The sequence below is a fragment of the Notolepis coatsorum genome (genome assembly GCF_963971535.1).
Source record: "Notolepis coatsorum genome assembly, chromosome: 1".
NCBI classification, from domain to species: domain Eukaryota; kingdom Metazoa; phylum Chordata; class Actinopteri; order Aulopiformes; family Paralepididae; genus Notolepis; species Notolepis coatsorum.
Genome location: NC_140165.1, coordinates 101285282 through 101299678, shown reverse-complemented (window position 1 = coordinate 101299678; position 14397 = coordinate 101285282).

Below are 14397 nucleotides of genomic sequence, written 5' to 3'. Positions count from 1 at the left end.
AGTCAGTGTTGTAGTACTCGAGTCCAGGACTCGTGACTCGACTTGGACTTGGAGCACTGATGACTCAGACTTGGACTCGAGCATTGACGCCATTCGGACTCGGAAGGTGCCGACTAATCGGTTGGCATAAGATATTGATGGTGTGCATTTGTTTGGCTATTGTGTCACAAAGTAAATAAACTCACTTTGAAATGGTGACCGCTGTGTCATTAAAGACCTTTCTTTATTTGTATGTCAGCTCTTTGACTGCCAGAGTGGAGTGGACTCAACCTTGATGACTTGGACTTGGACTCGGACTCGGCCTAGGGTACTGGGGAATAGACTCGGACTCGACTCTGGCTCTTCTTTGGTGACTCGGACTCGGACTCGAACACTGGGGACTCGAGACTCGACTCGGACTCGAGATTTAGTGACTCGACTACAACACTGGTGAGTGGAGAAGAAGCAACAGCTATGATTGGGTGGGTGGAGGAAAGAGGGCGGGGTTTGAGAAAGGTCTTATTGGGCTGATCGGAATCCAGGTCAACCAACGTTGCATTGCAACTTAACACGAAGCAGAAGTGTAGATTCTGACATTGGAAGACTTGCTCAGAATCATTGAGGATGTGTGAGAAGAGTGTTTATGGATCTTTGAATCAACTTTCACGCATTTGAGATACTAATCGCCACAATATGGTCAAAAGACAGATATAAAAAAAAAAATTGAGACCTTGTGGTTGTTGTTGTTGTTGATGATGATGGATTTTCTTACAAGGGAGGGGAGGGGGGTTCAAACTGAAATAGCCGGCCAATGGGAGGCTTATACATCCTGTGAGTCAGACTATCTTTAGTGAAAGAAAGAGCTACAGGCCTATACCACATATTGACTACCAACATCCTGTAAGTCAGACTATCTTCAGTGAAAGAGCTACAGAACTATACCAGTATTGAATACCAACATCCTGTAAGTCAGACTATCTTCAGTGAAAGAGCTACAGAACTATACCAGTATTGAATACCAACATCCTGTGAGTAAGACTATCTTCAGTGAAAGAGCTACAGAACTATACCAGTATTGAATACCAACATCCTGTAAGTCAGACTATCTTCAGTGAAAGAGCTACAGAACTATACCAGTATTGAATACCAACATCCTGTGAGTAAGACTATCTTCAGTGAAAGAGCTACAGAACTATACTTGTATTGAATATCAACATCCTGTGAGTCAGACTATCTTCAGTGAAAGAGCTACAGAACTATACTTGTATTGAATACCAACATCCTGTGAGAAAGACTATCTTCAGTGAAAGGGCTACAGAACTATACCAGTATTGAATACCAACATCCCGTGAGTCAGACTATCTTCAGTGAAAGTGCTACAGAACTATACCAGTATTGAATACCAACATCCTGTGAGTCAGACTATCTTCAGTGAAAGAAAGAGCTACAGAACTATACCTAATTGAATATCAACATCCTGTGAGTCAGACTATCTTCAGTGAAAGAAAGAGCTACAGAACTATACCAGTATTGAATATCAACATCCTGTGAGTCAGACTCTCTTCAGTGAAAGAGCTACAGAACTATACCAGTATTGAATACCAACATCCTGTAAGTCAGACTATCTTCAGTGAAAGAGCTACAGAACTATACGTATTGAATACCAACATCCTGTGAGAAAGACTATCTTCAGTATTGAATACCAACATCCCGTGAGTCAGACTATCTTCAGTGAAAGTGCTACAGAACTATACCAGTATTGAATACCTACATCCTATGAGTCAGACTATCTTCAGTGAAAGAGCTATAGTAGAACTATACCAGTATTGAATACCAACATCCTGTGAGTCAGACTATCTTCAGTGAAAGAAAGAGCTACAGAACTATACCAGTATTGAATATCAACATCCCGTGAGTCAGACTATCTTCAGTGAAAGAGCTACAGAATACCAGTATTGAATACCAACATCCTGTGAGTCAGACTATCTTCAGTGAAAGAAAGAGCTACAGAACTATACTTGTATTGAATACCAACATCCCGTGAGTCAGACTATCTTCAGTGAAAGAGCTACAGAACTATACCAGTATTTAATACCAACATGTGCAGTTAGACATTTATCTTCTTTCATTTGATCATGTCTTTCATGAGTTTGATAAGTGTTTTTTCTGCCGCATCCCTCCTGTTTCTGTGCCTTGTGCAAAATCTAAAGACCTGAGAATGATTGAATGGGATTGAGAGGAGCTTTCAGAACATCAATTTATTGTCTTTATCCACCATATCTATCTCAGACTAAATTAAAGCCACTACTCCATTTGCTTCCGAAAAAATGATCTATTCCCCCAGAGTATTAAGATCACATGCTAGCTAGCTGCTGAACCCTATTATATCTCTGTCTGTCGCTCTCGGAGCATGTTAGTGGGCCAGGAAGGTGGCCAAAAACATTGTTCACCCCCACCCCCTCCCCTCTTCCACCCCCCAATGCACCACTATGCCATTGTCCTACTCAGGCTCTTTGACTTTGGAATTATGGCTCGGATTTGGACTTCTCGCTGGAGGGGGATAAGAAGGATTTAATTCACCTCATCCGGAGAATGCCTCCACTGCCACACGACCACTCCAGTGACTCTTTATCCAGGCTTACGGCAGAGCGAGGAGAGACATGCCGATCGCCTTGACATTTGCTCCCCCCCAGTCATTCCACGGAGGGTTTGCTGTTTTGTTGTTCTTGCTTGGGGGATATTGGTGGCACCATCACTTGTTACACAGAAAAGGCCAAAGGCTCAGACCCGTCTGCCTCTTCACATCTGAGGGAGACAAAAGGACGTATTGTCTGAGAAGACACATGTAATGGATATGATATCCTTGGCCCTCAAGGCCCGCATCAGCCTCACGCCTATAGCAGCGACCTATCTCTTCACAAAGTATTCCACCCGCCGTCGCATTCCAAGTGGTGCAACATGCTGCTCCGGCACTTTGGTCAAGCAACCGCCACGCGGGGAAACAACCGCCACGGAAGCAACCACCGCACGGGGAAGCAACCGACGAGCAGGGAAGCAACCGACACGCGGGGAAGCAACCGCCACGGAAGCAACCGCCACTGAAGCAACCGCCACAGAAGCAACCGCCACGTGTGGAAGAAACCGGCATGGAAGCAACCGCCACATGTGGAAGCAACCGTCACAGAAGCAACCACCACGGAAGCAACTCCCACGCGGGGAAGCAACCGACACGCTGGGAAATCAGGAGATAAATAAAATAATTAATAAAGACGAGTTGAATGGTGGCTGGGTGGCGCAGCGGACTGAACGCTTGTCACCAACGCAAGAGACACTGTTATCGAATCCGGCTGTCAGCGTTGCCTCCGGCTTGGCCGGCCGTCATACTGGCTCGATTGGCAGAGTCAGCGGGAGGGAAGGCGGTGGGTGGGTCCGGGTCGTTGTAAACAGCGACTCCTACAGTTCGGTCGGGGCGCCTGCACAGCGAGGGAAAGATCTGGAGGGAGGTAGTGTGACCTTCCACACGCTACACTCTCCCAGTGAGAGTCCGCGCTGCCAGGTGAAAAGAAGTGGTGGGCTGGGTACACAAGTGTCGGAGGAAGCATGTGATAGTCTCCGCCCTCCCGGACCGACGGTAGGGGGTAGAGTGCGCAACGACCAGGAAGGGGATTGGGAATTGGCATAATGACTAACATTGGGAGGAGAAAAAAACGGAAAAAGAAGGAAAAAATAAATAAAAATAAAGACGAGTTGAAACACAGGAGGCGGTGATTTTGGCCTTGAGTCGTCGTCGCGATTCAAGTCAGAGACGTGAGCGGAAACTGCGGGAAAACGGACGCCTGCCTTTTCAGAATCAGAATCAGAATCAGGATCAGAATCAGAATCAGAATCAGGATCAGGATCAGGATCAGGATCAGGATCAGGATCAGGATCAGGATCAGGATCAGGATAAGAAAGGTCTTTATTGTCCAAGTAATTTTCACATACAAGGAATTTGCTTTGGTTGTTTTCGGTGCGACATTAACGGACAGACAATAACGGACAGATAATAAAATAAAAAGGTGGAATAAAATTAAATGGCATATGAACTAAATTAAGATAGAATCACAATAGATATAGAATATAATTATGAAATAAAAAATGTAAATAGGCCCAGGGCCGTACAACTGTAAAATAAAAAGGTGGAATCAAATAAAATGGGATTGATACGGCTAGTGGCGGTATGTGAATATATCCGCATGCTGTCGCTGGCCGTGTCGATTGGTGGTTTTGCTGTTTGGTTGGGGGAGGGGTGGGGGCCGGGGGTCTTGGGATGTCTATCCCCGGTTGTGTATTTTTTGGAGGTGGGTTTCCCTAGTGGAAGAAGTTGTACAACAGACGCGTAAGAGGCCTGTCTGTTGTATAACAATGATGTTGTTGTTGTCATTGTTGTTATTATTTATTATTGTTTATTTAAAAATACGTATGAGAAAAAATGAACAGTGTAAACAATATCATTAACTCTGAATATAAAAATATGAGAAAAGCAAACAAGACGCGGTCTCGGACTGGTGGGGGCCCCTGATTCGAGGTCTTGGTGAGTCGGAGTGTTAAAGAGGCATGATGCTCTGGCTCGCTGGGGCGCCGGATTTGGGGTCCTCACGTCACGGGGTAGGGACCTTGGTTGTCGATACTGGAGATGACGGGTGCTCAAGTAATCTCGCCTTATGGTACATACATGTGGGTATATGCATGTATATATGTATATATATGTGTGTGTGTATGTATATGTATGTATATATATATATTCTTATTAATTTATATATTTAATTTATACATGACTATTTTTTTTTTCTTCATTATTCTGATTTAACTGATGGTCTTGTCATTGTCGTTATTATTATTATTATTATTATTATTATTATTATTATTATTATTATTACTGTTATTGTCCTGTGATGTCTTGTTTATTAGTATTGTTATTGTATTGTATTGTCTTGTTTCATGTTGAAAAGGGAAAATAAAGAAAAACTGTTAAAAAAAAATAAAAAAAAAAATAAAATGGGATATCAACTAAATTAAATAGGAGCACAATAGAATATAGAGCGATCACATTTTCAGAGCCGCTATTGACTCCAAATGCACTCACATTCATTATCGCTCAACCGCAACCCCACAACGCTGTCATTAAATTACCCTCCTACCACATCGTGACTTTTATTGATTGACCCCTAAGTCATAAATGTAGGTGAACACCGGAGATACGTTAAAGAGATATCGCTCTCGCTCTGCCGTGATTACGTCTTAATCTCCGTTTGACTGTGGTAATCTACAGGAGGGTGCACGGTGATGAAGTGTGTGCCCCGAGACTGTAATGAATGTCTCTGACACGCAATTTATTGTATTTGCCTGAGGGGCGTTATCGTTGTGGTTTGCATTTTCATTATCCCTGTTATCTCCTGTTGCTTTCCCGCCTTAAAGCTACAATCCGTGATCCACAGCCCCACCACCACCAAAATAAGAAATAGGAACAGGAGACATGTTTTCATTCTCTAGTTTACTGACTGAGATTTTCATAGGACTAACACTAGACAACAGGCCAATAGTTTTTAATTACATTTGGGGCAGCAGTGTCTGTAAAGGCTTTGTTTATACTATTAATGTGTGTAAACACTGGAGTAAAAATACCTATATTTTGATTCACAGTGGATTGAGATTAATAATAATTATAATTATAATGGTAAATGGTGCATTTATATAGCAGCTTTTATCCAAAGCGCTTTACAATTTTGTTTCTCACATTTTTACCCATTCACACACAGATGGCAGAGGCAACTATGCAAGGTGCCAACTTACTCACCGGGAACAGTTAGGGGTACACTTCGAGATGCTGCCCGGGAGGAGCGGGAATCAAACCGGGAACCTCCGGATTGCCAGACGACTGCTCAACCCACCAAGCCACTGTCGCCCCCAAAATGATAATCTTTATTTCTATAGTACCGTTCATATGCAGGATACAGCTCAAAGTGCTTTACATACATTAAAACAATTACAAATAAACATGACAGTATATAGAACAGTATCTGTACAGAAAGTACACACTGATACACACACTGGGGATTGGGGCTTTAAAGGATCACGGCAACATTTTGGGAAATTAGCTTACCGTCTTCTCCAGAGAGAGACAAGAAGATAGATACCAGTTTTCTCTCTGTGCGTTCAGTAGAAAGCTATCTGGCTGCACGTTAGCCTAGCTTAGCACAATGAATGGAAGCGGACATGGCCGGTTAGCCTTCGGGAGAGGTGTTAGTTGGACAATGCGCTAACCGGCCATGTCCGCTTCCATTCATTGTGCTAAGCTAGGCTAACATGCAGCTAGATAGTTTTCTACTGAACGCAGTCGAGTCTCGAGTCCCCAGTGTTCAAGTCTGAGTCCAAGTCTGAGTCACCAAAGAAGAGCCCGAGTCGAGTCCCCATTACCCTAGTCCGAGTCATCAAGGTTGAGTCCACTCCGGCAGTCAGAGCTGACATACAAATAAAATAAAATAAAAAGGTCTACATTAAACATAAATGACACAGCAGTCACCATTTCAAAGGGAGTTTATTTACTTTGTGACACAATAGCCAAACAAATGCACTAGTAATAAATATCTTATGCCAAATGATTAGGGCCTATTACAAATTTATCAATTAACAAGTCCTCGTCTGCACCTTCCGAGTCCGAATGCAGTCAATGCTCGAGTCCAAGTCCAAGTCTGAGTCATCAGTGCTCAAGTCCAAGTCGAGTCACGAGTCCTGGACTCGAGTACTACAACACTGCCAAAATTACCACCAGCTCCTTGCACACCAGAACACCTGGAAGATAAGGTTCCATAAACAAATAGTGTGAACCTCCATGCGTATTACATTCCAGTGAAACTCCTAGCTGTCAGGTGAACACAAGTGGCTGGCGACTCCACATGTATCATGTACTGTACATTTTACTGTATATTTATGTATATTTTTGGCTGTATAGTTTATATTTAAGATTTTAGAATGTATACATACCAGAATGTATATCCCGGACCGTATTTTATTCTTTATTCTTATTTTTTTTATATTATTATATTCTTATTCTTATTGACTACCTAAATGTGTTACTGTGAGCGATCGGTAGTGCTGAATACCCTCAGGATAAATAAAGGATTTCTATTCTATCAGAGGATGCGTGTGGACTATACCCTCCACAGACCGACAGTATAGAGCAGGAAGGGAATTGACATAACAACGAAATTGGGGGATGGGAGAAAAAGTACAAGTTAAAAAAGAAGTTGATCCTCCGGGCAGAGCAGCCACACCAGACAGATTCCATGTAAACCTTCCCTTTCCTGAAGTCTTCCGATTGAAATACCAATACTAAACATGAACAACAATTAAGTTCCAATCTTCTGTACACAGACAGGCATGGGTGTGGGGTCCATACATAAGCCTGCACCTTTTTTTTCTATTGTTCTTAATGGTTTTGTGCACCTCACGTTTTTGAAGCGACACTTTTTCTTTTTCTTTTTTATCTCAAAAGATCATTGAGAGCAGGCTCTCATTTACAATGACGTTGAGAGGAACGATACAAAAACAACAAAAAAAACAGCCAATCAATTAAACAATTCAAATCAATCAATTAAACAATTCAAATCAATCAAAACAATTACAGACTGAGGTGAAATGGTTGGCGATTATACTGTAGATTTTAAAACTGACCAATGGATATTAAAGTATTGAGTTTTAAGGTGCTTTGCGAAACATTCCATGTGTCAGGGGCACAGAAGCTAAAAGCAGATTTTCCTAATTCAGTTCAAACTCTGGGGACCTTTTTTTTTTAATCTACTTTTTTCTCCCATTTTCTATTTTTCTCCCATCCCAATTTCGTATCGACCAATTCTACCCTCCCCTGTCTCGAACGCTGTTAGGCCATGCCTCCCACAAGCCGGCTGCAATGTGGACGAAGCCTTGCATCACGTGTCCCCTCCGGTACTCGAGGAAGCAGCCGTCGCATCTTTTCACCTGCACAGCGCGATCTCTCAGTGGCGGGGGTCTGCGTGGGAGGGACACGCCGCCCCCGTCGCTTCCTGATTCTGCTGCGCAGGCGCACCAACCGACCTGTAGGAGTCGCTGTCCACAACGTCCAATCCCCACCCATCAGCTTTCCCACCCCTAACACTGCCAATTGTGTTAGTATGAACGACCAGCCAAGCTGATAGCAATGCGGAGAGCTGGGCTCGAACCCAGCGTCTCCTGCATTGGTGGTGAGCGCCTTGCCCACTACACCACCTAGCCGCCCAAAGTCTGGGGACCTTAAACATATAAATCAATCACCAGAGCGAGTATGACAAGGTCCAGAGTTCCAGTCCAGTAATGAAGTGATGTAGGAAGATCATACAGAAACAGATACCAATGCAAGTCACGTCTCTCTGCCAGAAAGGACCCCCCAACCTTATCATACAGGACACAATGATGGAACCATACCTGTCACCAGTGATACATCTAAGGGCAGAATGATATACAAAGTCCAGGCCAGGGCTTGAGAGTGGAAGCAGCAGCATGTCTATAAACTACGTCTCCATAATCCAAAACAGACAGAAAAGTAGCTTCAACGACCCTCCTTCTGCTAAGCATATAGGAAAACTGTTTTGTTTCTGTAGCCAACCTTCTGTCGCAGTTTACTTGCAAGGTTATCTACAACATGGTATTTAAATGTCAAAATAATTGGTATCGCTCGTTGCGCCCTGTGCACTTTCGATTCTCTATGTACACCGTCGCACCTCACATTTGAGCGCAAGAAATTGTCATTGCAGATTAACACACACACATGCGAGATGGGCGACCCACAGGAACACACACACTTGTCGCCGATCGCCGATGAAATGTTACTCTGCATTTTCCCATCCCGTTGTACTTCCCCCCCAAGGGCAGCCGGGAGCAGACAAGGGCTGCAGCGTGGGCCGCGCCCAGGGACCAATACAAGTGCTCCTGTCCGTCTTCGTCAGGGACGCATAGCGTTAACAATCTGTTCTGCATGTTTTCCCACTGGGTTTATCTTATTGGGAGGGGAAACCCTTGTGACCACGGGGAGAACATGCAAACTCCACACAGAAAGGCCCGGGAGATACCCCACCTGGGTACCTGGCAACACGGCAACCTGGTCCCCAAAGCGGGAATCTTGCCAGGAACCTTCTAGCTGTGAGGCGACAGTGTTAACCACTATGACGCCCCTGTCCAATCTGATCACAGCATTAGGATGCACTCACTCCTGCGTCACCTATGGGCATCCTTGATAGGAAATGTTCTTCTTCCTTAAGTTATTCCTCATAACAACATTACATCCGTTTCTAAGGGGGGGGGGGGGGGGCAGTGAGGAGAAGCTGCTCTGTACATAATTAAACAGGCGTCTATGCCCAAGTTTCAGCAGAATTGTCCCACATACCAAATCTTTTAAATATTTCTTACACTTGGATTGGAACTTTAAAGCTGGAGAACGGATTGCAGAGTGAAGTCCGGAGCTGCTCGTGTAAAAACATGCAACGCTGACGATAACAACAAGGAACCAGAAGGAGCAACAGTGACGACGACTACCACAACAACAAAAGAGCCCCCAGGAAGAAGAAAAAACACGGGGGTGGCCGGTTGTTTATTTGCTCACGAGAGGAATGTGCATAATCTTTATACAAAGGTTGCAGAATGCCCGCCTTGGAAAAGGCACAAGGATGGCATGTTGCTCATTTCAATAAGAGGCGTAGCTGTGAGAGAGGATGTAGCCGGCCGTATAGCTCTCTGCAGGGAACAAAGCAAGTCTATCGAGACGGACAAATGCTCTTCTGAGCAGTCTGGTCTTATTCAAGATAAGCGACAGCTTGGATGTTTGTGCGTTATTTTTTTTACTAGGAAATCGACAAAAGAAGGACCCCATTCATCCACAGTCAGCGACCTTGTGTGTGGGTACTGATTCCTCGTGGTACCAGCTTGTGGGTACTTGCTGTGGTGGGTACTGATTCCTCGTGGTACCAGCTTGTGGGTACTTGCTGTGGTGGGTACTGATTCCTCGTGGTACCTTGTGGGTACTTGCTGTGGTGGGTACTGATTCCTTGTGGTACCAGCTTGTGGGTACTTGCTGTGGTGGGTACTGATTCCTTGTGGTACCAGCTTGTGGGTACTTGCTGTGGTGGGTACTGATTCCTCGTGGTACCTTGTGGGTACTTGCTGTGGTGGGTACTGATTTCTCGTGGTACCTTGTGGGTATACTTGATGTGGTGGGTACTGATTGCTCGTGGTACCTTGTGGGTACTTGCTGTGGTGGGTACTGATTGCTCGTGGTACCTTGTGGGTACTTGCTGTGGTGGGTACTGATTGCTCGTGGTACCTTGTGGGTACTTGCTGTGGTGGGTACTGATTGCTCGTGGTACCTTGTGGGTACTTGCTGTGGTGGGTACTGATTGCTAGTGGCACCTTGTGGGTACTTGCTGTGGTGGGTACTGATTGCTCGTGGTACCTTGTGGGTACTTGCTGTGGTGGGTACTGATTGCTCATGGTACCTTGTGGGTTACTTGCTGTGGTGGGTACTGATTTCTCGTGGCAGGCCGCACCTTCTTCCCAACCCACCGAGGATTTAAGACAACACTTTTTTAGATTCGATTAGATTCAAATGTATTTTCATCGCACGGCACAAGTACAGTACAACGAAAAGAAGTCTAACCAGAGTGCAAAGGTGCAAAATATACAGTGTAACAAATTATTAAATGGAATATAAATAGGGAAGCTACTGGGTAATATGCTAATCTGATGTATGTACAGTATTAATTATGTACAGTGATACAAGTATAAATACACTATAGGAGTAAGCCATGCTGGCCCGTGGTATAACTAATAAGAGTAGATATGGGGGATGGTGTAGTGACTACAGTATTGGTTCGTGTTCATCTTCTGACTATGTTGTGTAGTGGGAGGGAACTAATGATCTGGCACCGGGGCCAGAGGGGACATCTATTTAGGTTGCACTGGTTGTTATTCATTCATTACTGTGCTGGGATTCATGTGCTGGTGTTCTTGTTTACTGACGTGGCTTTGTACATTAAACAAGCATTACGTTACCTCCGTTTATTCCTCTTTCCTCCGGGCACTACAATATACAGATATAGAAGAATATACAGTAACACTTCTGGACAGGATTCTATAGACCAAACTGCTTCTCGGCTGATGTTGCCAGCAGGGAGAACATGTCATAATAACGGGGTTATGGGATATTGGCTGAAAAAAAATCGATTTAACAATAAATCAGTTACGTCACGTGGCCAGGGTCTTGGCGTTGCCAGTTCTACACCAGTAACACAACAGTAACACAGCTCTATTATGTAGGCATAATAACATAAGGAAGAGAATGGCTTCACGTCACCAGATTACTTATTCATATGGCAGGCGGTCTCGCGGCGCTGTGTGCCGCGCTTTGTTACTCGCGGAGGGGAATTGAATGTGCGCGCGACATCCTGTCTGTGAAAAAGTCACGTCAAACATTCCCTTCCGCTCTCGCGCTAATGCTAATAACAGATCTGTCTGGGGAGTCTGACACGGTTCTGACAACACGGGACTTTTTTTTATCAATCAGGGCCGGCCTCCCGTCCCCGCGCCACAAGACCTTTAAAGAGTACACACCACACCTCTTCCACCACACACTCACTCACACACGCACGCACGCGCACGCTCACACAAGGCGTTTCCACTTGATCCTCGAGTCTTTGATTGATTGATTGATTTATTGATTGAAAAGTTTATTAACAGATTGCAGAATGGGTACAGTACAGTACAGCTCAATACATACAATTGTTAAGGGGATGCAGACCAGAGAAAGACTTTCGTCTTGTTTACATCAGGGTCCCCCATTTTCAATTCATCATAACATATATGACATACATGACATACAGATAGACAGTACTGCTACATCTATACATTTATGACATATCAGATTTGCAAATACAGTACTGTTTGTGATACAAAAGTGTCCAGAAAAAGAGTGTATATACATTTGGCGTAGAAACTGTACATTGGAGGAGGTTGGGTGGGTGGGGTGGGGTTGGGTGGGTTGGGTGAGGGCTGTACATTGGAGGTGGGGGGGGGGGGGGGGGGTTGGGTAGGGGACACACACACATTTTACACTGTACATTGGAATACTGACAAAGCCTTACTTGGTCATTTACTGTGCAACTAGGTTAGGACATTTGTAGGGGCCAGTTTCGAATTGCAGTCTCACGTTAGGTGTTTTTTGAGAGTGTTTTTGAAAGTGGGTAGTGATTCACATTCCTTTACAGCTTTAGGTAGGGCGTTCCACATTGATGTGGCATAATTGCGAAACGTGTTTAGTCCCTTGTTTGTTTCCTGCAAGAGAGGCGTCTCTCCCCGGTGAAGGAAGAGTGAGATCTGATGAGAAAGATGTTTATTTGGATTATCACACATCTCTCTGGAGTAGGTATGGCTCCCTCAGCCAATTTAACACGTTGCCCCGTAGGCCAGGAAATAATTCGCGGGGAGGATATGTTAATTAAGCACAGTGCTAGCCTGGTATAAGAGCCTTGTATTCCGCTCGGCGCCACTGTAATTGCGATTCACACTCTGTATTTGTGGCAGGGGTCTTTGTGCGTCAGAGCCGGGCCGCGCGCTAAAGAGATAAGGCACATGATGCACATCATACTGTACAGGAGGCCACGCGGGCTGCTGACACATCCCTGGAAACTGTCGTTCCTCTTTGTAGTGTGTGGGTGTCGTGTCCTGATTGATTGATTGATTGATTGATTGATTGAAAATTGTATTAACAGATTGCAGAATGGGTATACAATACAGTACAGCTCAATACTGTAATGGGAAATATTAAAGGACAAAACGATGAGCCATTTACATTAATCATTCGGAGTCATTATTAATAATAGAAAGGTTTGGGGCGCCCCAGTGGCGAACCACATAGCGCGCTCAGCCGCGACACGGCCGACCCGGGTTCGACTCCCTGGACTGCCCAGTAGCAATAAAGCGATAAAACGCCAAAAAAATTATCTTAAAAAATTAAAAACAATAGAAAGGTTTATTTCACCGTGGCCACAATGAAAGTTCAGTTTACAGTCAGAGACAACATGTTCACACAGTAGCATCTGGCCATAAAATGACCAAGAGCTCTAGTCACACGTATATTAAATACACAATTGAAATGACGTCCACTAGACACCCAGACAGGTAAACAAAGTCTGCCCAAAGGAGAACCAGCCGGTATTGTTTGTTATATGGAATGCTAAACAATCCTCGCTATAGGAGAGGAAAAGATTAGGTCAAAAGTCATTCTCTCCCCACATTAAAGGGACAGTAGTGTCTGCTAGTATCTGAGCACATTACATAGCTGGTCAGATTGAACCAGTCAAGCTGTTTACAATGAATATATTCCACGACAATAAATACAATTGTTAAGGGGATGCAGACCAGAGAAAGACTTTCGTCTTGTTTACATCAGGGTCCCCCATTTTCAATTCATCATAACATATATGACATACAGGTAGACAGTACTGTTACATTTAGACATTTATGACATACCAGAGTATAAAAAGAGAGTATATACATTTGAGGGGGAAGAAACTGTACATCGGAGGAGGTGGGGGGGGGGTGGGTAGGGGGGGTATCCTCACTGTAGATTATCTATAACCGGGTCAGGTAGGCGGGGCTGTTAAAATGAGGGGGGCTGGGGGGGCATTGACAGTCCGTTGTAATTTAATGCACATATAAATATATTTACCAAAATTGGCTTCTTCCATCTTCGTAATATCGCAAAAATTCGCCCCATTTTAACTCTGGCTGATGCTGAAACCCTAATTCATGCTTTTGTCTCATCACGTCTAGACTACTGTAATGCACTTTTTTCAGGCCTACCTAATTCAAGCATCAAAAATCTTCAAATCGTGCAAAATGCGGCTGCACGGATACTAACTAAAACTAGAAAATTTGATCACATCACACCAGTTTTGTCCGCCCTACACTGGCTTCCTATTCAAGCCCGATCTGACATTAAAGTGCTACTCCTCACCTACAACATTTTAAATGGGCTCGCACCACTCTATCTATCCGATCTCATCTCTCGATACTCGCCCGCTCGTGCCCAAAATGCGGGGCTTCTATCAATTCCTAGGGTTAAAAAGAAATCCGCCGGCCACAGAGCCTTTGTCTACCGCGCTCCCTACCTGTGGAACAAATTACCTGCCGTCATCAGGGGCGCCTGCTCTGTCGAAGCTTTTAAATCCCTGCTTAAGACCCATCTTTTCTCTCTCTCCTTCAACCTACCCTGATCTCACCTGGTCGGGGACTGACCTTTAGATTAATCTGTCTAGTTTAGTCAGGATGTCTATTTGCTCCCTTGTCTGCTTTTCTGCAGACATAGGAGAACCA